This window comes from Phocoena phocoena, chromosome 12 (assembly GCF_963924675.1).
Source record: "Phocoena phocoena chromosome 12, mPhoPho1.1, whole genome shotgun sequence".
NCBI classification, from domain to species: domain Eukaryota; kingdom Metazoa; phylum Chordata; class Mammalia; order Artiodactyla; family Phocoenidae; genus Phocoena; species Phocoena phocoena.
In genome coordinates this window covers 1,861,966-1,881,837 of record NC_089230.1, presented here as the reverse complement: position 1 = coordinate 1,881,837, position 19,872 = coordinate 1,861,966, and the positions used below count along the sequence as shown (strand labels likewise).

Genomic DNA, 19,872 nt, shown 5'->3' with positions numbered 1-19,872 from the left:
GTCTTTGAGTTCATGCCTACAACATAGTCCATTAATTATCTAAAGAATTTATTCCAGAACGTACTTTTTTAGTTTATTCATATATATGTGTTATAGTTAAATATCCCACATATTTGGAATATTTATTTTCAGTGTGGACAGTTCTGGAATAGAAGTTGAAGGTGTTCTTTTGGTGAGCAGAATGAGAATCTGCTTCAGCGATTGCTTCTTTTCATGAAAATTCTCGTTTGCAGTTATTTTAAGAAGACTCCTCAGCTGAACAGTGAGCTCTTCTCATCCGTGTCACTTTGCCCTTCTAAGTTTCTTTGCTAGATTAATGCTGTTACAGGTCCTCCTAGACTTTGCCTTCAGCGGGAGTTCAGAGATGGGTTCAAGATGGCGGAGTAGAAGGACGTGCGCTCACTCCCTCTTGCGAGAGCACCGGAATCACAACTAACTGCTGAACAACCGTCGACAGGAAGACGCTGGAACTCACCAGAAAAGATACCCCACATCCAAAGACAAAGGAGAAGCCGCAGTGAGACGGTAGGAGGGGCGCTATCACAATAAAATCGAATCCCATAACTGCTGGGTGGGTGACAGACACTGGAGAACAGTTATACCACAGGAGTCCACCCACTGGAGTGAAGGTTCTGAGCCCCACGTCAGGCTTCCCAACCTGGGGGTCCGGCAACGGGAGGAAGAATTCCCAGAGAACCAGACGTTGAAGGCTAGCGGGATTTGATTGCAGGACTTTGACAAGACTGGGGGAAACAGAGACTCTTGGAGGGCACACACAAAGCAGTGTGCGCATCGGGACCCAGGGGAAGGAGCAGTGACCCCATAGGAGACTGAACCAGACCTGCCTGCTAGTGTTGGGGAGTCTCCTGCAGAGGCATGGGGTGGCTGTGTCTCACCGTGAGGACAAGGACACTGGCAGCAGAAATTCTGGGAAGTACTCCTTGGCGTGAGCCCTCCCAGAGTCCACCATTAGCCCCACCACAGAGCGCAGGTAGGCTGCAGTGTTGGGTTGCCTCAGGCCAAACAACCAACAGGGAGGGAACACAGCCCCACCCATCAGCAGACAAGCGGATTAAAGTTTTACTGAGCTGTGCCCACCAGGGAAACACCCAGCTCTACCCACCACCAGTCCCTCCCACCAGGAAACTTGCACAAGCCTCTTAGATAGCCTCATTCACCAGAGGGCAGACAGCAGACACAAGAACTGCAATCCTGCAGCCTGTGGAACTAAAACCACATTCACAGGAAGATAGACGAGATGAAAAGGCAGAGGGCTATGTACCAGATGTAGGAACAAGATAAAACCCCAGAAAAACAACTAAATGAACTGGAGATAGGCAACCTTCCAGAAAAAGAGTTCAGAATAATGACAGTGAAGATGATCCAGGACCTCAGAAAAAGAATGGAGGTGAAGATCGAGAAGATGCAAGAAGTGTTTAACAAAGACCTAAAAGAATTAAAGAACAGAGATGAACAATACAATAACTGAAATGAAAAATACGCTAGAAGGAATCAATAGCAGAATAACTGAGGCAGAAGAACGGATAAGTGACCTGGAAGACAGAATGGAGGAATTCACTGCTGTGGAACAGAATAAAGAAAAAAGAATGAAAAGAAATGAGGACAGCCTAAGAGACCTCTGGGACAACATTGAACGCAACAGCGTTCGCATTATAGGGATCCCAGAAGGAGGAGAGAGAGAAAGAACCCGAGAAAATATTTGAAGAGATTAGAGTCGGACACTTCCCTAACATGGGAAAGGAAATAGCCACCCAAGTCCAGGAAGCGCAGCAAGCCCCATACAGGATAAACCCAAGGAGAAACACACCGAGACACATAGTAATCAAATTATCAAAAATTAAAGACAAAGAAAAATTATTGGAAGCAGTACGGGAAAAATGACAAATAACATATAAGGGAACTCCCATAAGGTCAACAGCTGATTTCTCAGCAGAAACTCTACAAGCCAGAAGGGAGTGGCATGACATATTTAAAGTGATGAAAGAGAAGAACCTACAACCAAGATTACTTTACGCAACAAGGATTCAGATTCGATGGAGAAATCAAAAGCTTTACAGACACGCAAAAACTAAGAGAATTTATCACCACCAAACCAGCTCTACAACAAATGCTAAAGGAACTTCTCTAAGTGCGAAACACAAGAGAAGAAAAGGACCTACAAAAACAAATCCAAAACAATTAAGAAAATGGTAATAGGAACAAACATATCGATAGTTACCTTAAACGTGAATGGATTAAATGCTCCAACCAAAAGACACAGGCTCGCTGAATGGATACAAAAACAAGACCCATATATATGCTGTCTACAAGACACCCACTTCAGACCTAGGGACACATACAGACTGAAAGTGAGGGGATGGAAGAAGATATTCCATGCAAATGGAAATCAAAAGAAAGCTGGAGTAGCAATTCTCATATCAGACAAAGCAGACTTTAAAGAATGTTACAAGAGACAAGGAAGGACACTACATAATGATCAAGGGATCAATCCAAGAAGAAGACATAACAATTATAAATATATATGTACCCAGCATAGGAGCATCTCAATACATAAGGCAACTGCTAACAGCTGTAAAAGAGGAAATTGACAGTAACACAATAATAGTGGGGGACTTTAACACCTGACTTAAACCAATGGACAGATCATCCAAACAGAAAATTAATAAGGAAACACAAGCTTTAAATGACACAATAGACCAGATAGATTTAATTGATATTTATAGGACATTCCATCCAAAAACAGCAGACTACATTTTCTTCTCAAGTGCACATGGAACATTCTCCAGGATAGATCACATCTTGGGTCACAGATCAAATGTCAGTAAATTTAAGAAAATTGAAATCATATCAAGCGTGTGTTCTGACCACAACGCTATGAGATTAGAAATCAATTACAAGGAAAAACATAAGAAACACAAACACATGGAGGCTAAACAATACGTTACTAAATAACCAAGAGATCACTGAAGAAATCAAAGAGGAAATCAGAAAATATCTAGAGACAAATGACAATTGAAAACACAGCGATCCAAAACCTATGGGATGCAGCAAAAGCAGTTCTAAGAGGGAAGTTTATAGCTATACAAGCCTACCTCAAGAAACAAGAGAAATCTCAAATAAACAATCTAACCTTACACATAAAGGAACTAGAGAAAGAAGAACAAACCAAACCCAAAGTTAGTAAAGAAATCATAAAGATCAGAGCAGAAATTAATGAAACAGAAGCAAAGAAAACAGTAGCAAAGATCAATGACTAAAAGTTGGTTCTTTGAGAAGATAAACAAAATTGATAAAGCATTAGCCAGACCCACCAAGAAAAACAGGGAGAGGACTCAAATCAATAAAACTAGAAATGAAAAAGGAGGGCTTCCCTGGTGGCACAGTGGTTGGGAATCTGCCTGCCGATGCAGGGGACACGGGTTCATGCCCCAGTCCAGGAAGATCCCACATGTCGCGGAGCGGCTGGGCCCGTGAGCCATGGCCGCTGGGCCTGCACTTCCGGAGCCTGTGCTCCGCAATGGGAGGGGCCGCAGCAGTGGGAGGCCCGCGTACTGCAAAAAAAAAAAAGAAATGAAAAAGGAAAAGTTACAACAGACACTGCAGAAATAAAAAGCATGCTAAGAGCCTGCTACAAGCAACTCTGTGCCAATAAAATGGACAACCTGGAAGAAATGGACAAATTCTTAGAAAGGTATAACCTTCTGAGACTGAACCAGGAAGAAATGGAAAATGTGAACAGACCAATCACAAGTAATGAAATTGAAACTGTGATTAAAAATCTTCAACAAACAAAAGTCCAGGACCAGATGGCTTCATGGATGAATTCTGTCAAACGTTTAGAGAAGAGCTAACACCCATCCTTCTCAGACTCTTCCAAAAAATTGCAGAGGAAGGAACACTTCCAAACTCATTCTGTGAGTCCACCATCACCCTGATACCAAAACCAAAGATACTACAAAAGAAGAAAATTACAGACCAACGTCACTGATGAATATAGATGCAAAAATCCTCAACAAAATACTAGCAAACAGAATCCAACAACACATTAAAAGGATCACACACCATGATCAAGTGGGATTTATCCCAGGGATGCAAGGATTCTTCAATATACGCAAATCAATCAATGTGATACACCATATTAACAAACTGAAGGAGAAAAACCATATGATCATCTCAATAGATGCAGAAAAAGCTTTTGACAAAATTCAACACCCCATTTATGATTAAAAACTCTCCGGAAAGTGGGCATAGAGGGAACCTACCTCAACATAATAAAGGCCATATATGACAAACCACAGCAAACACCCTTCTCAATGGTGAAAAACTGAATGCATTTCCTTTAAGATCAAGAACAAGACAAGGTTGTCCACTCTCACCACTGTTATCCAACATAGTTTTGGAACTCCTAGCCGTGGCCATCAGAGAAGAAAAAGAAATAAAAGGAATACAAATTGGAAAAGAAGAAGTAAAACTGTCACTGTTTGCAGATGACATGATACTATACATAGAGAATCCTAAAGATGCCACCAGAAAACTACTAGAGCTAATCAATGAATTTGGTAAAGTTGCAGGATACAAAATTAATGTGCAGAAATCTCTTGCATTCCTATATACTAATGATGAAAAATATGAAAGAGAAATTAAGGAAACACTCCCATTTACCATTGCAACAAAAAGAATAAAATACCTAGGAATAAACCTACCTAGGGAGACAAAAGACCTGTATGCAGAAAACTGTAAGACACTGATGAAAGAAATTAAAGATGATACCAACAGATGGAGAGATATACCATGTTCTTGGATTGGAAGAATCAGTATTGCGAAAATGACTCTACTACCCAAAGCAATCTACAGATTCAGTGCAATCCCTATCAAATTACCAATGGCATTTTTCACAGAACTAGAACAAGAAATCTTCAAATTTTTGTGGAGACACAAAAGACCCCGAATAGCCAAAGCAGTCTTAGGGGAAAAAATGGAGCTGGAGGAATCAGACTCCCTGACTTCAGACTCTACTACAAAGCTACAGTAATCAAGACAATATGGTACTGGCACAAAAACAGAAACACAGATCAGTGGAACAAGATAGAAAGCCCAGAGATAAACCCACGCACCTATGGTCAACTAATCTATGACAAAGGAGGCAAGGATATACAACGGAGAAAAGACAGTCTCTTCAATAAGTGGTGCTGGGAAAACTGGGCAGCTACATGTGAAAGAATGAAATTAGAACACTCCGTAATACCATACACAAAAATAAACTCAAAATGGACCAGAGACCTAAATGTAAGACCGGACACTATAACACTCTTAGAGGAAAACATAGGCAGAACACTCTATGACATAAATCACAGCAAGACTTTTTTGGATCCACCTCCTAGAGTAATGGAAATAAAAACAAAAATAAACCAATGGGACCTAATGAAACTTCAAAGCTTTTGCACAGCAAAAGAAACTACAAACAAGACGAAAAGACAACCCTCAGAATGGGAGAAAATGTTTGCAAACGAATCAACGGACAAAGGATTAGTCTCCAAAATATATAAACAGCTCATGCAGCTCAATATTAAGGAAACAAACAACCCAATCGAAAAATGGGCAGAAGTCCTAAATAGACATTTCTCCAAAGAAGATATACAGCTTGCCAACAAACACATGAACGGATGCTCAACATCACTAATCATTAGAGAAATGCAAATCATAACTGCAGTGAGGTATCACCTCACACCAGTTAGAATGGGCATCATCAGAAAATCTACAAGCAACAAATGCTGGAGAGGGTGTGGAGAAAAAGGAACCGTCTTGCACTGTTGGTGGGAATGTAAATTGATACAGCCACTATGGAGAACAGTATGGAGGTTCCTTAGAAAACGAAACATAGAATTACCATATGATCCAGCAATCCCACTCCTGGGCATATACCCAGAGAAAACCATAATTCAAAAAGACACATGCACCCGAATGTTCATTGCAGCACTATTTACAATAGCCAGGTCATGGAAGCAACCTAAATGTCCATCGACAGACGAATGGATAAAGAAGATGTGGTACATATATACAATGGAATCATACTCAGCCATAAAGAGGAATGAAATTGGGTCATTTGTAGAGACATGGTTGGTTCTAGAGACTGTCATACAGAGTGAAGTAAGTCAGAAAGAGAAAAACAAATATATATTAACGTATATATGTGGAACCTAGAAGAATGGTACAGGTGAACCGGTTTGCAGGGCAGAAATAGAGACACAGATGTAGAGAACAAATGTATGGAGACATAGGGGGGAAAGTGGTGTTGGTGGGATGAATTGGGAGATTGGGATTGACATATATACACTTATATATATAAAATGGATAACTGATGAGAACCTGCTGTATAAAAAAATAAATAAAATAAAATAAATAAAAAGTACTCGTAAACAATATGCTTCCTTTCCATAGTCTCTGCACTGATTTATGCAGGTTACCTTTTTGTTTTTCCCTTGCCCAGTACCAAGCGACATTCCAATCTCCTGTGGTCATTTGATAATGAAGAGTGAAACAGGAAGTACAGTCTGGAGGTACTGGTTGGCACCAGATATGCAGTTCAGGGTCCCTCATCGTAGCAGGGGAGAGAATGTCAGACACTTGTACCAAAACAAAGTCTTTGGTTTTCTTTATAAAATCCCAACTCGAAGGCAGTAATGTTCATGTCACTGCTTTTGCACCCTCTATCCAAAAATTATTTTGTTTCTAATTTGTTCTTTCTACCTTGTTCCAACCCCCTTTCAAGTGTCTTATATAAGATATGAAAGGCCTTAAGATATGGAAGGACTCAAAAAACTGCCTGTGTTTCAAAATGTATTTTTTACTCATGCAGTATATACTGCAGTAGAGATTTGAACATATTTTTAATTTAGGTAAGTTGCTTGAGTTTTTTTTTTAATCAAAATAGGTTGAGTACTATGAATTCAATTTTTAGTATATTAAAAGGATTCAGATGGAAGCATTTTGATTATCGGAAGCTTCTTTGAATCAGTTGTTAAAGTTTGAGTATTTACTTTGATATGAAAGTTACTGTAAACACAGTAAATGATAGTCTACCAGTTTCTGTATATAATTTGTATGGTGCATTACCCTTGTTCAAATTTAGAAACTTCTTTTTAATATTTCACATACTTAAGACTCAGTGCAGATATAAGAAGCAGGTTTTAAAAGAGAATTTCCTCATTTATCTTTCTGGATTTTCTTTTGGATATTATAATATTGAGGTTGAGTTCAGGGACATGGTTATTTTCTTTGAACAAGAAATTTCAGCATTTTATATGTGTTGATTTGGTTACAGTCAGCATTGGAAATGATTGGTAACTTTTGGATAGTGAATTTCAGAAATAGAATTATGAATGTTGTACAGTGTGGTTTTTTTCTGCAAAGCTTAGTATTTTGTATTTTTCACATACATGCATATAGACTTTTAATATATGCTCAGTTGTTTTTTGCCTTTGTGTGTATATTTGCATGTGTGTGTGTATATATATATATTTTTTTTTTTTTTTTTTTTTTTTTGCTAGAGATAGGATTATATACCTTGCAAACTAGTTCTCATGTAAGTATATGAGCACTTGAGAACTTGTAGATGGGAAATGACATTTATCATTTAGTGCCTTTTTTGTGGCAGGTGTGTTTATATGCCATAGATAACACAGTAATCACAAAACCCTGTGAAATAAATAGTAGCTTCTCCATTTTATAGGTAGGAAATGAGAGACTCAGATGTCTTACCCAGAACTGCAAGCACCTTAGGTTAAAGTACTGGGACTTTTAACCACTGTCTGGCCATTCCTGAGGCTCTGCCTCACCTTCTTTCCACCACACACTTGCTGCTTGCTCAGTGTGAGCGAAAGATATTTGGCCTCTGATGTTAATTCCTTACCTGTCTACGGTATCAAATTTCTTTGGATTTTTTCCCAGAGTCTCTTTTTATGAAAACAGGTTTATATTTAATACTATTTAGTTTGTACTTACAACTTCTTTTCATATTTTTAATAGGAAAAATTTCAAACATAGATACAGCTCACTTATATCCACCCCCCAGACTTCAGAATTTTCAAAATTTTGTCATTCTTAGTTCATTATTTTCTGTTGTTGTTTTTAGCTGAAGTGTTTTAAAGCAAATCCTAAAAACTAGCGTTATTTCCCGTCTACTTCAGTGTACATCTCAAAAAAACTTACCGTAAATACAGTAGTTCCGTCAACAAAATTAACCATAATTCCTTATTTTCTAATATCTAGCCGATACTCAGATTTCCCTGTCTCCCTCGAAAATGTGTTTTTACAGTTAATTTATTTGAATCAGGATCCAAACAGGGTCCACACGTTATATTTAGTTCTCTTATATTTCTTTTAATCTAACCCCTCTCCCACCCCCATTTTTATTTCACGTCAGACTTGCTGAGAAAAAGTGCTCATTTTTCCTGTAGGACGTCCCTGTTCTGGACTGGCCCTTTCTTTTCTCCAGGGGTGGGCGGTGGAGTGTGACTTGTTTCTGTAGCTTCAAAGCCATGACGGTATCCAGCAGGGCCTCGTAAGCTGTGCCATGTGTGTCCTGGGCCCCGTGCTGGTAGCGGAGGAGGAGCTGGGCCAGCCTGCACCTCTGCACCCTCAGTGCCGGGTCCCCTCAGCCTTTCCGTCCTTGGCTCGGCCAGTGCCAGTCTTCGCCTAAATCAAGTAAGGGTTCAGAAATCGTGATCGGAATTCTGTCATTTCTTTCACATTTATTGGCGGGAAGTCTTTAAAAAACAGAAACACATCTTCCTCCTTTAAGCTACAGGAACGCAAAAGGAATGATTAATTCTTTGACTTTAACTGCTCATTTTCCGACTGAGGAGTTGGTGCCCTTGTCACCTCCAGTGGCAGCAGTGATTTTGGTTTTGTTTGGGTTTTCTCATTTCTGTTTGCTGTCATTATAAACTTGAGGATTTTCATGGATTCTGTGTGTCTGTCGGTTGCAGTCATTATTCTTGCCGGTATTCAGATTGTCCAGATTTGGCCAGGTGCACCTTTTGTTTGGCTAGAGGGTTTTATTTTTTTTTTTTGAGTTTTTTTTGAGAACTTCCTTGTTTTATGGCATAACAAGGTGTCCCAAACTCATCTGTCCATTTTGTGACCGATACCTGGATTAAACCATTCCTCCAAGGAGCCTGGGTTCCTTTTAGTGGAGAGTAGTATTTAGAGACAACAGTCCAGGTGCCAGAGGTGCTTATTTCTACAGCTTGTCTTTTGCTTCGTGATCATTTCAGTGGCAAGAGCTAGAAGATACTTTTCTGTGGGGAAAAAAAATCCGTGAGTTTCTACTGATGTTTCCAGTTCAGATTTGGCCCTACTGGGTTTATATGTAATTACTTTGATTTTTAAAAGTCTCTTTTCTCTTACATTGAAAATTGTGTGTTTGTAACTATATTAACACAGTACTTGTTTGTTTCATTCTATCATGTAGTTCTTGTATTAGACATAATGGTACTAATATTATTATTAACAACAGGGCTTCTGAATAAAGATTAATATTTTTTCGCAAAATAATTATCCTTAGAATAGAGTCTACTAGGAATGTAAAGTCAAAACACTTTTCTAAGGTCACTTGAAAATGAGTCTTTTTTCTATATGGCAATGTGACCAACTTCATGTATAGTTAGACATTAATTTCTGTTTGTTTTAAATTTTTAGTGTTTACTTTTCGTTTAAGTTTTAATCTTTAAAATAACTAAATGGGTCCAGAGTTGAAGCTGTGTAATAAAGTGGATTTAGAAAGGCTTTGCTTCCATCTTTTATTACATTTTGGTTTATCCACTTTAGGGAAGGTTTCTTTGTGCAGATATGATCAGGGGTGTGTGTGTGTGTGTGTGTGTGTTTCCATCTTTTATTACATTTTGGTTTATCCACTTTAGGGAAGGTTTCTTTGTGCAGATATGATCAGGGGTGTGTGTGTGTGTGTGTGTGTGTGTGTGTTTCTTGCCCTTTCACGTAAAAGATGCTTACCGTGTGCACTGTTTCGTTCCTTGCTGTTTTCACTTAACTGTGCACTTGTGATCCGTGCCAGGTCACAGGGTGAAGAGCTTCCTCATTTCTGGTAGTCGCAGCATTTTATTCCATTATATGAAAGGACCAGGGTTTATTCAACCAGCATACCTTGCTGCACCATTTCCAAACTTCTGCTGTTATAAATGGTGCTACAGTGAATAACTTTGCTAGTGTATCTTTGGAATAGATCCACAAAAGTAGAATTGCTGTCAAAAGGTACACGTGTATCTCATTTTGCCAAATATTGCCACAGTTCTGCTCCTTGGTGTACCTTGTTTTGCCAGCCCCACAAATAGAGGATGTTGTCAAACTTTCACATTTTTACCAATTTGATTGAGAAACGGCATCTTATTATCTTTTTTTTTTTTTTTTTTGCGGTACACGGACCTCACTGTGGTGGCCTCTCCCATTGTGGAGCACAGGCTCCGGACGCGCAGGCTTAGCGGCCATGGCTCATGGGCCCAGCCGCTCTGCGGCATGTGGGATCTTCCCGGACCGGGACACAAATCCGTGTCCCCTGCATCGGCAGGCGGACTCTCAACCACTGCGCCACCAGAGAAGCCCTTATTATCTTATTTTAAAGTATTGAAGTTTTATCATTAATGAGGTGGTTCACCCTTTTTTATACTTGAGTCATATTCACTTCTTTGTGAAGTAACTGTTGAGGCTTTTTTTGCCCATTTTAAAATGGGTTATTTATGTTTTTCTTCTCAAATTTTAGAGACTTTTAATATACTACATTATATTTCTTTCTGTCATGTAAGTTCGAAATGGTTTTTCCCCAGCGTGTCACTGGTCTTTGGACTTCACTTATTGTGTGCCTTTTTTTTTTTTTTTGCCAAATTCAAGTTGTTGGGTTTTTTTTTAATTCATTTTTATTTTTGGCTGCGTTGGGTCTTCGTTGCTGCGTGTGGGCTTTCTTTAGGTGCGGTGAGCGGGGGCTACTCTTCGTTGCGGTGTGCAGGCTTCTCATTGCAGTGGCTTCTCTTGTTGCAGAGCGCGGGCTCTAGGTGCGCGGGCTTCAGTAGTTGTGGCTCGCGGGCTCTAGAGCGCAGGCTCAGTAGTTGTGGCGCATGGGCTTAGTTGCTCCACGGCATGTGGGATCTTCCTGGACCAGGGCTCGAACCCATGTCCCCTGCATTGGCAGGCGGATTCTTAACCACTGTGCCACCAGGGAAGTCCCATCCAGTTTATTTTTATGTAGACAAGTTTATTAGCATTTCTTAAATTGCTTTATGATGACACCTATAATTTTTAAAGTGTGGTTTTCCATGAAGATGTTTATTTATTACACAAGTTTTAAAAGCAATGTGTAAACTGTTTACACTAACACTGTAGAGATGAACTTAAACTGTTCATAGAAATGCTCTCTGTGATTATGGTAGGACTGAAAAGGAAGCTGAATCTTGGGGTTGGAAAGCTATGTAATCCCATTCACAGGAACCAGCCTGGCGCAGTGGATACAGTGATGTCATTTTGTGTATGCCTGAGTGAGAGAGAGAGAGTAGGGCTGCCAGATTTGTAGATCAAGGAAATGCGTTAGTCGTGATGTGTCTGGACTTTAATCAAGGAATTCAACAGTGTCTTTCATCCTGTTCTTCTGTTTAAGGGCTGGATCTAAGTGCAGTGAGATGAATTAGCAACCGGGTGATTAGTTTTACCCAAAGGCGGTTGCTTAACAGATCAGTGCCAAGCTGGAGAAAGGTTCCTGGGTGGACTAATGGGGCAGTGACTCAAGACTTGTCATTTTACTGGAACCTCCTGTGAAACAGCAGTATTAGGTGCTCTCCAACAAGCTAATGTCATCATAAATTGCATTAATTACAGGTATGGTATTGGCATTAGCAGTATATTTGCAGCTGGTTAGACACACCTGGAGTTCTGTGATCAAGTCTGGAAACTATTTGAGGCTCAGAGGCCTAGAACATGAATGTGTTCAGGAGAGAGGTGAACACAATAGTAAGTGGATCTGGGATTATGTCCCAGGAAGGAGAAGACTTGGTTGAATGGGAATTAGAATGCGATGCTGAAGAGGTTCCAGGCTTGTTCTGAGTCATGGATCCCCACCGGGACAGTTTTATCTCCTGGGGAGTCTGTGCAGGTATCTGGAGACAATTTTGGTTGTCACAGCTGGGTGGGTGCTGCTGGCATCCGGTAGATAGAGGCCAGGGATGTTCTAGGCAGCCCGCAGAGAGGAATCAATCCAGCCCAAAACCTCAGAAGCCCTTTTCTCCATCTAAACCCATTTACCGTGACCGGTAGTAAGAAAGGACTGCCTTCTTCCTAGGAGCCCAGGGCGTGCACAGGAGCGCGCCTGGAGCTGAAGTCTCCTAGCCCAGAGCGCATGGTGCCTGGGAAACCTACTCTGTCCTGCTTCACGTCATCAGTGAATGGAAAAGAATGATCATTCTTAAACCACGGTTTGCATACAGGTCTAAATGATAGCAACAGGCAAAGTTAAGCAGTTGGCAGAGCGACGTGAGATGAATCTTGCTTTTATGAGGCGGTACTTTCTAGCTGTCGAGCTGCACAAGAAAGCATCCATTGCTTGGCTGGATGGTGCGTTTGTTATCACTGGAGATGTTCCGCGGCGTTCTTAACTTGAGGTCTATGAATACATCCCATGGGATCTTTCAGCGTGGATGAGAAAATAAGTACATCTGAATTTTCAGTAAATTTTATTAGCCTCTAACTGAAATTCAGCATTTTCTTCATTTATGAGTTTAATCTCATATCTACTTCAAAATTGGAGTTCTAAAATTTTAAATGCATAAAATAAAATCTAGGCCTTATTTAATGTTAATAAAGAACACTCATCTTACTATGTCACAGGTTTTAAAAATATTTTAATAATTGTATTTTAATGTAATTGTTCACTTTGCAATCCTTTGTATTTTATTTTATGCATTTAACTTTTTTTTGTTTTTTTCGGTACGTGGGCCCCTCACTGCCGTGGCCTCTCCCGTCGCGGAGCACAGGCTCCGGACGCGCAGGCTCAGCGGCCATGGCTCACGGGCCCAGCCGCTCCGTGGCGTGTGGGATCTTCCCGGACCGGGGCACGAACCCGTGTCCCCTGCATCGGCAGGCGGACTCTCAAATCACTGCGCCACCAGGGAAGCCCCATTTAACATTTTTATTCTGAGAAGAGTTGCATAGGCTTCACCAGACTGCCGAAGGATCCATGGCAAAGTTGGGTAGACCCCCGACTAGAGAGGTGGCTTTGAGGGTTGTTTTGTTTACGTCTTTGTTGCACTTTACGTTTGTACAAGTGCAGTACTTAAAGGTTACAGTAGAAGTAAAGATGGTCTTTAATCACATTTGTGATTATTGCTCTTTGGTCATGTGGGTTTAATGTGTTCTTCAAGTCGTCATATCTTTCGCTTCCCCGATGTATGTTGTGTGGTAGGTATTCAGATACAGATTAAAAATTCTAAGAGGACCGTGGGGAAGACATTGACCTTTTGATCCCGTTATAATGCTGACTGAGGGCGGGTAGAGTTCCGGGTCCGATGGAGTCTCACAGGGAAGCACAGATGGAACTTGCCTGGAAGCCGGCAGACTTCCATGGCTCGTCGTCCTGTACCGTGAGCGGGCAGGTGTTAAGTAGATAATGTTGGCAGTGATTACCGTGGCCTTAAAAAACCACGTTGGCCGCTTGGTTTTCATGGCAGCCTGTGTTTTCTGGCAGAGAATTGTCTTATTTATAACGTTGACATGGTTGGATACTGGATGGATTTTTGTTAGAGTTCATAACAGGGGCGATCTGCGTGTGTTCTCTCTGTGGGACGTGTGTGTTTTCGATCAGTTTTTCAGTCCAGAGAACTTTTATCCTGAAAGATGACTTTTTCCCATTTTCAGTGAACTTGGTCTTCCTCAGCTTTGGTAAACTAGCCTCAAGATGTTAGGAGAACAGTAGTTGGCTCACATCCAACAGGTGTGCACTGTGATGTGTCAGAGCTTCCGCCTTTATTTTCAGACAGAAAGATGTGTTGGAGTCATTTTATTATAAAGACCAGTTAGGCGTGCGCAGGTATAAACTGTTGCTGGGTGAGGATTGCTGGGTCAGAGCAGCTGCTCTCAGATGACGACCCAGGCTCGCTGCAGACACGGTGTGTTCCGTCCCAGATGCCACAGTAAGGCGAGGCACACGGATTTGTGTCGGTTTCCGGTTGCATATAAAAGTTATGTTTATGTGACCCTGTAGTCCGTTAAGTGCACGGTGGCATTATGTCTGAAAAAACAATGTACGTACCTTCATTAAAAAGAGTGTACTGCTAACCGTTCATCATCTGGCAATGCAGCGTTGCCTCAGATCTTCGGTTTGTAAAAACCGCAGTATCTGTGAAGTGCAGTACAGTGAGGTGTGCCTGTCGGCCGGTTTATGTCACACAGAGCGACGGAGCCCTGCGGAGGCCGGGTGATGAAACAGAAATGATTGCCATGGGCAGAAGTGGGTGAAGGTACTTTCCAGATAGTTCTTTTAAGCTTTCAGGAGTATTTGTCTTGCAAAAGTTTTAGGTAATGAAAGGCATATAATTTTAAAAAGTATTCTTGAAGTACTGGTTTAAAAAATAGTTCATACAAGTTTAAAAGATAGTGTTTATACAAGTAAGATTGCAGAAACCCATATTCAAGTATTTCTTCCATTCTCTACCTAACCTGTTGACATTCAAATGTTATTTCTGTTTTTAACAACGTGAGTCGGATGGCCGTTGTGCTGTTGATGGTTTATGTACAGTGATGTGTGTGTTTTGAAGGCACGACTGTATCTTAACATTTTGCCCCTGTCTTGGAGGCACCAGCCTGGGAATAAAGTGTGTGTGTGTGATAAAGTGGTGGTCCTGTCGGTGGCTGTGCCCTCCGGGGGGGTTGAGAAGCTGATTACCTGTTTGCAGGTAGCCTTGTTGCGCTACAGGCTAAGGCGTGGATTTCAAATAACTGCTGAAAGTGAGGAGAAGAAACGTGAGTGGAGCCCGGTTGCCCTGTTTAAGCTTTAGAGCAAGTCGTTCTGATTAGCTTGAGCCAAAGGAGATTTGGGGTTGCTCTGGTGAGTTTCTGCTCGTTTGGATAAGAAGGCGGATTGATTATCAGTTTCATTCACTAATGAGATATTGATAAAATATTGAAAAGCAAGTCTCCATCTTTAACTCGTGGTTCCTTGCTTTGGCTCTTTAGTGTGTAACTTCATAAGAAGCCTTCTCTCTCTCTCTTTTTTGTCTGTTGCATTCTTTCTGATAAACATGAAAATGGCTTTTGTTTCAGAGCGGTTAACACAGCCCCAAGCAGTGTTGCATTTCTGTTGTAGAAATCGTCAGTGATCCTTTTTCTCAGGGAAGACTTTATGTAAAGGTGAGTATATACCTTTAGGAAAAAAAGAAAGGTGTTTTCCTGTCAGGAAAAGTAACCGTCAAGGAAGGGAACCAAGTGATGGTTATATTGTCTTTTCCTTCCCTCTGCACTGAGCTGTTGTGATGGATATGCAGTACGTAGGTGACGAGAGGGGCTTAGTTACTGTCCCGCCAGCTCCAGACAGAAGTTTCTCCCTGAAAACTTGCTGTCAGCAGGCAGCACTTCACCCAGATATGGGAGGCCCTGCAGCAGTGCTTTTATTTTAAAGATTTTTTTTTTTAAGGTCAGGTCTTTTATTGATTTATTTATTCTTAGCCGCGTTGCGTCTTCGTTGCTGCGTGCAGGCTTTCTGTAGTTGCGGCGAGCGGGGGCTCCTCTTTGTTGCAGTGCGCGGGCTTCTCATGGCGGTGGCTTCTCCTGTTGCGGAGCACGGGCTCTAGGTGCGTGGGTTTCAGTAGTTGTGGCATGTAGGCTCAGTAGTTGTGGCTCACGGGCTCTAGGCGTGCGGGCTTCAGTAGTTGTGGCTCACGGGCTCAGTAGTTGTGGCTCGCAGGCTCAGTAGTTGTGGCTCGCGGGCTCAGTAGTTGTGGCTCGCGGGCTCTAGAGCGCAGGCTTCAGTAGTTGTGGCATGTAGGCTCAGTAGTTGTGGCTCACGGGCTTCAGTAGTTGTGGCTCGCGGGCTCAGTAGTTGTGGCATGTAGGCTCAGTAGTTGTGGCTCGCGGGCTCAGTAGTTGTGGCTCACGGGATTAGTTGCTCCGAGGCATGTGGGATCTTCCTATACCAGGGATTGAACCCGTGTCCCCTGCACTGGCAGGCGGATTCTTAACCACTGCGCCACCAGGGACGTCCCAGTGCTTTTATTGTAAATGCTGTTTTATCTTGGGTGATAGGCGTAACCAGCACTAAGGAGGGGAGGAGTCTTTTTTAAGGAAACACTTGCCTTTATAAAATTACGGCCGTGTTGGCTGCAGCAGCATCAGAATTCCAGCTGCCTACTGATTGCAAGTGTAAAGTTTTGTTTTTCAGAGTTCTGCTCAGGTGAGAACAGACAGCCATAGCTGGAGGCATCAGACATTGTTGCTGGAAGTTTTGACTCAAACGTGTTTTGATTTTTATGTGTGAAGCATTGGAGACTGAGGGAGGACCTGGACTGTGAATGAAAGCTCCTCATCTCAGAAGAGCTGCCGTCTGTGGAGAGGCTGAGAGGAAGTCACCTTAGGAGGGGGCCCAGGCCCTGATGGCGCTTCCACCTTATAGTTGAGGGCATCCGAGCTCACGTGGGTGATGAAGACTCCCTCAGGGCTGCCTGCTGTCCTGTGCCCTGCTGTGCCTCCCAGCCGGGCTGGGCTCCGTGGGGAGTGGGGGCCATGAGGACACCTGCAGCTGAGCACGTGCTGTCCAGGTCTCCAGCCCCTCTGAACCTTCGCTCTCAGTTACTCAGCTGTCCACTTGTATCTTCTGGGGCTCCCCTGGTGCCTGCAGCCCGCCACTTGGTGGCTGTGTGATTGTAGCTCATGTGCTTGGCCTCTCTGGACCTCCTTTTTCTTTTTTCCCCTGTGCGGTGGGGCTGAGGGTAGTACCTGACCCTTAGTTTGGGGAGTTAAATGCTGAACCGTCAGTATCTGGCACGTGGTAGACCATCATATACATTAGTTAGTTATTACTGTGTGTTAGTTTGGTCACTACATGCCCAATTTTGAGGTTCAGGAGCTTGATTTTAGCAGTCTTCTCAGGTTTGATAAAATTCTGTGGACTTACTCACACCAGCCAAAATTAGCTGAATGATCGAACAGAACGCTAATGTGTTCATTCATTAAGGGACCACCCCAGTGACGACTCGACTCACATGTTCTGTGTGATGTCAAGGTCACCAGGCAACTAATTAATAGTTATTTATGAATACTTATTTAGTGCAAATGAAATCAAATCAAAGGTCGTTTTTATTGGCTACTTTATTTAGGCTCGACAGACCTGGAGAGTTTTTTCTTTAAAAACATCGATAGAAATATTATTACTTCTCTGTAGACAGCTGTTGCTTGCTGGAGACCTGTATCTGTAACCTTGGGTTTACTCTATTTAAAAAAAAATCTTTTATCTCAACATTTTATGTAAGATCAGTAGCTGAACCACATTAATAATGGAGGGTTAATATTTGTAGTTTTCTTTGTACCTATAAAGGGTAGTAATCTGTACGTGAGGGACTTTGATGAGGGTGACCAAGGATCTGGGGGGCTGTCTCCAGGCTTGCCTCCATCTAGTCATTCTAGATGCTTTCCTTTGTTCTTGCCCAGCTGGGGTGGGCAGCCCCTCTCAGCCACAGATGCTGCCTCTGTTCCTTCAATATCTGGTAGTTGGGAATTACTTGTTGGCCGTTCTCAGAGAAGCTGGTGCTTTCGTGTCTTTTGGGACATGTAGGTGTATCTAGCTGTTTTATTCTCATCACAAATGATGTATTTAGAACGACCCAGTTATCAAAACGATTGAGTGCTACGGAGGGTAATTTAGAGAGGTATAAGGGTGGGCCTTCAGAGGAGACTGCTAGTTGCAGCGTAAAGATGATTTCAGGGCGGCGGTGGTGAAAGGAGCGGAATTCTGGGATAAAAATGGGACTCCCATAGTAAAAACTTAAATGTAGGTAACCGAATTTCCAGACTAAGTGGTGTTTTCTGAAGTGCTGTCTTAGGGGCCTGTGGAGGAGGTTGGTCGGTAGGAAGAGTGAAACCTGGAATGGGGATCCCTGAGTGACTTCACGGGGCTGGGCCCCTGGGGGATCCTGGGGCCAAGGGAGCCACGTGGAGAGTGTTGAGTACCGAGCCTGGGGCAGAGTGCGTGCTGAGGGAGCCTTGGCTGTTCCTGGCGTTGACCCGAACCTGCGTACAGATTCTGAGTTGAGGGGCATCTCTCCCGTGCATCCTTACTTACGGCTTTTCGGGTTGCCAGGCTAACATGGAGATGGACGTATTTATTTTTAAAGGGTATCAGCCTCATTTTTTTTTTTTTTTCGCTGCTTGACCCAAGCCAGACAAAGAAGACCCCTAATTCAGTAAGCTTTCTCAGCTCTCACCCCGTAGCCGTGGTCCTGCTTCATCCCAGAGTCTGTGGTTCAGTGGTGTTCTTCTAACACACATGCTCACTTACCTGTGTTTCTCCCCGGGGCAGGGGGAACAGGGAGGGCGGGTGGCCCAGTGGGCAGGGTCTGGGCGAGCACAGTAAAAGCTTCGTCGCTAGAAACGTGCCTTATAGTCTCGTTTTTCCGGTTTAACTTTCGAATGGTTACACCATTAACCCCATTCTATCAATAATATTCCATTTGCCTTACTTTTCTTCAAATAAATAATTCCCAGTTCATAATTTTCAGTGAAGGTTAGGCTAGTGGACTGGGACGTGGGCAGAAGCTTGACTGCGATGGTCTCTGAGCTGCAGGAGAAACTTGACGTCTGAGAGCGAAAGCCACTGCGAGGAAGAAAGCGAGGACTGATTTATCCGACTGGGTTTTAACAAGATTTTGGATGGATTCTGGATACATCTGGAGGTGGAGAGACTCCATGTGTCAGACGTGGTGGGGAGAGAAAGGCGGCCGTTGAAGAGCAGCCCGGCCGAGGCTTTTGGCTGCAGGAGGCCGAGCACAGAACCTCGGGGTCGGGTTGCAAGTGCTCCTCAGGAGTTGGCGGGGAGCTGTGCTTTGTTCTGTGCTCAAGGGAGTAATGCGGTGCACGGGAACCCTGGACCTCACCCTCTCGCATCCCCAGATAAAGTGTAACCTGCCAAACAGACACGGATTCTCTGATGCGGTGGTTCCCAGTCTGTGGGATGTGAACTGCTGAGTCTTTTTTTTGCGGTACGCGGGCCTCTCACCGCTGCGGCCTCTCCCGTTGCGGAGCACAGGCTCCAGACGCGCAGGCCCAGCGGCCATGGCTCACGGGCCCAGCCGCCCCGCGGCATGTGGGATCCTCCCGGACCGGGGCACGAACCCGTGTCCCCTGCATTGGCAGGCGGACTCTCAACCACTGCGCCACCAGGGAAGCCCCATGCTGAGTCTTATTTTTACGGTGATAGCAAAGGACCTAAACAACCATCTCGTAATTGATTGAAAAGAAAAGAAAAAAAAAAAGGAAGCCATGGGAGGGAGCCTTCCACAGTTGCATGGGCTTCAGCCTGCTTGAAGTAGTCTTTGGTTGACATTCTGTCGAATTTTTCTCTGGAAGTAAGATTTTAAGAAAAATCTAAATTGTGTCTGTTGATTTGGGGCAAGTAGTTCATAGTGAAAATTACTTACAATTACATTCCGCTAACGTTGAGTTTCCATTTATTCCCATTCATGGTAGGATTGGGGTTAACATTTCCCCTTTGCTTTTAGAACAGTCTCTTCATTTAGGCTTTGTAATCTCAGGATGGGATGGCACCTCAGGGGCAGATAGGCATGGACTTCAGAGTTCAGTGGATCTGGG

The 19,872-nt window shown here is 42.9% G+C and overlaps 1 protein-coding gene across 6 annotated transcripts in view; it reads left to right on the top strand.

The window, feature by feature from the left end:
- AFDN (afadin, adherens junction formation factor) overlaps positions 1-19,872 on the top strand; it is a 136,984-nt gene that overhangs the window by 20,099 nt on the left and 97,013 nt on the right. The gene's annotated exons all lie outside the window — the stretch shown is intronic.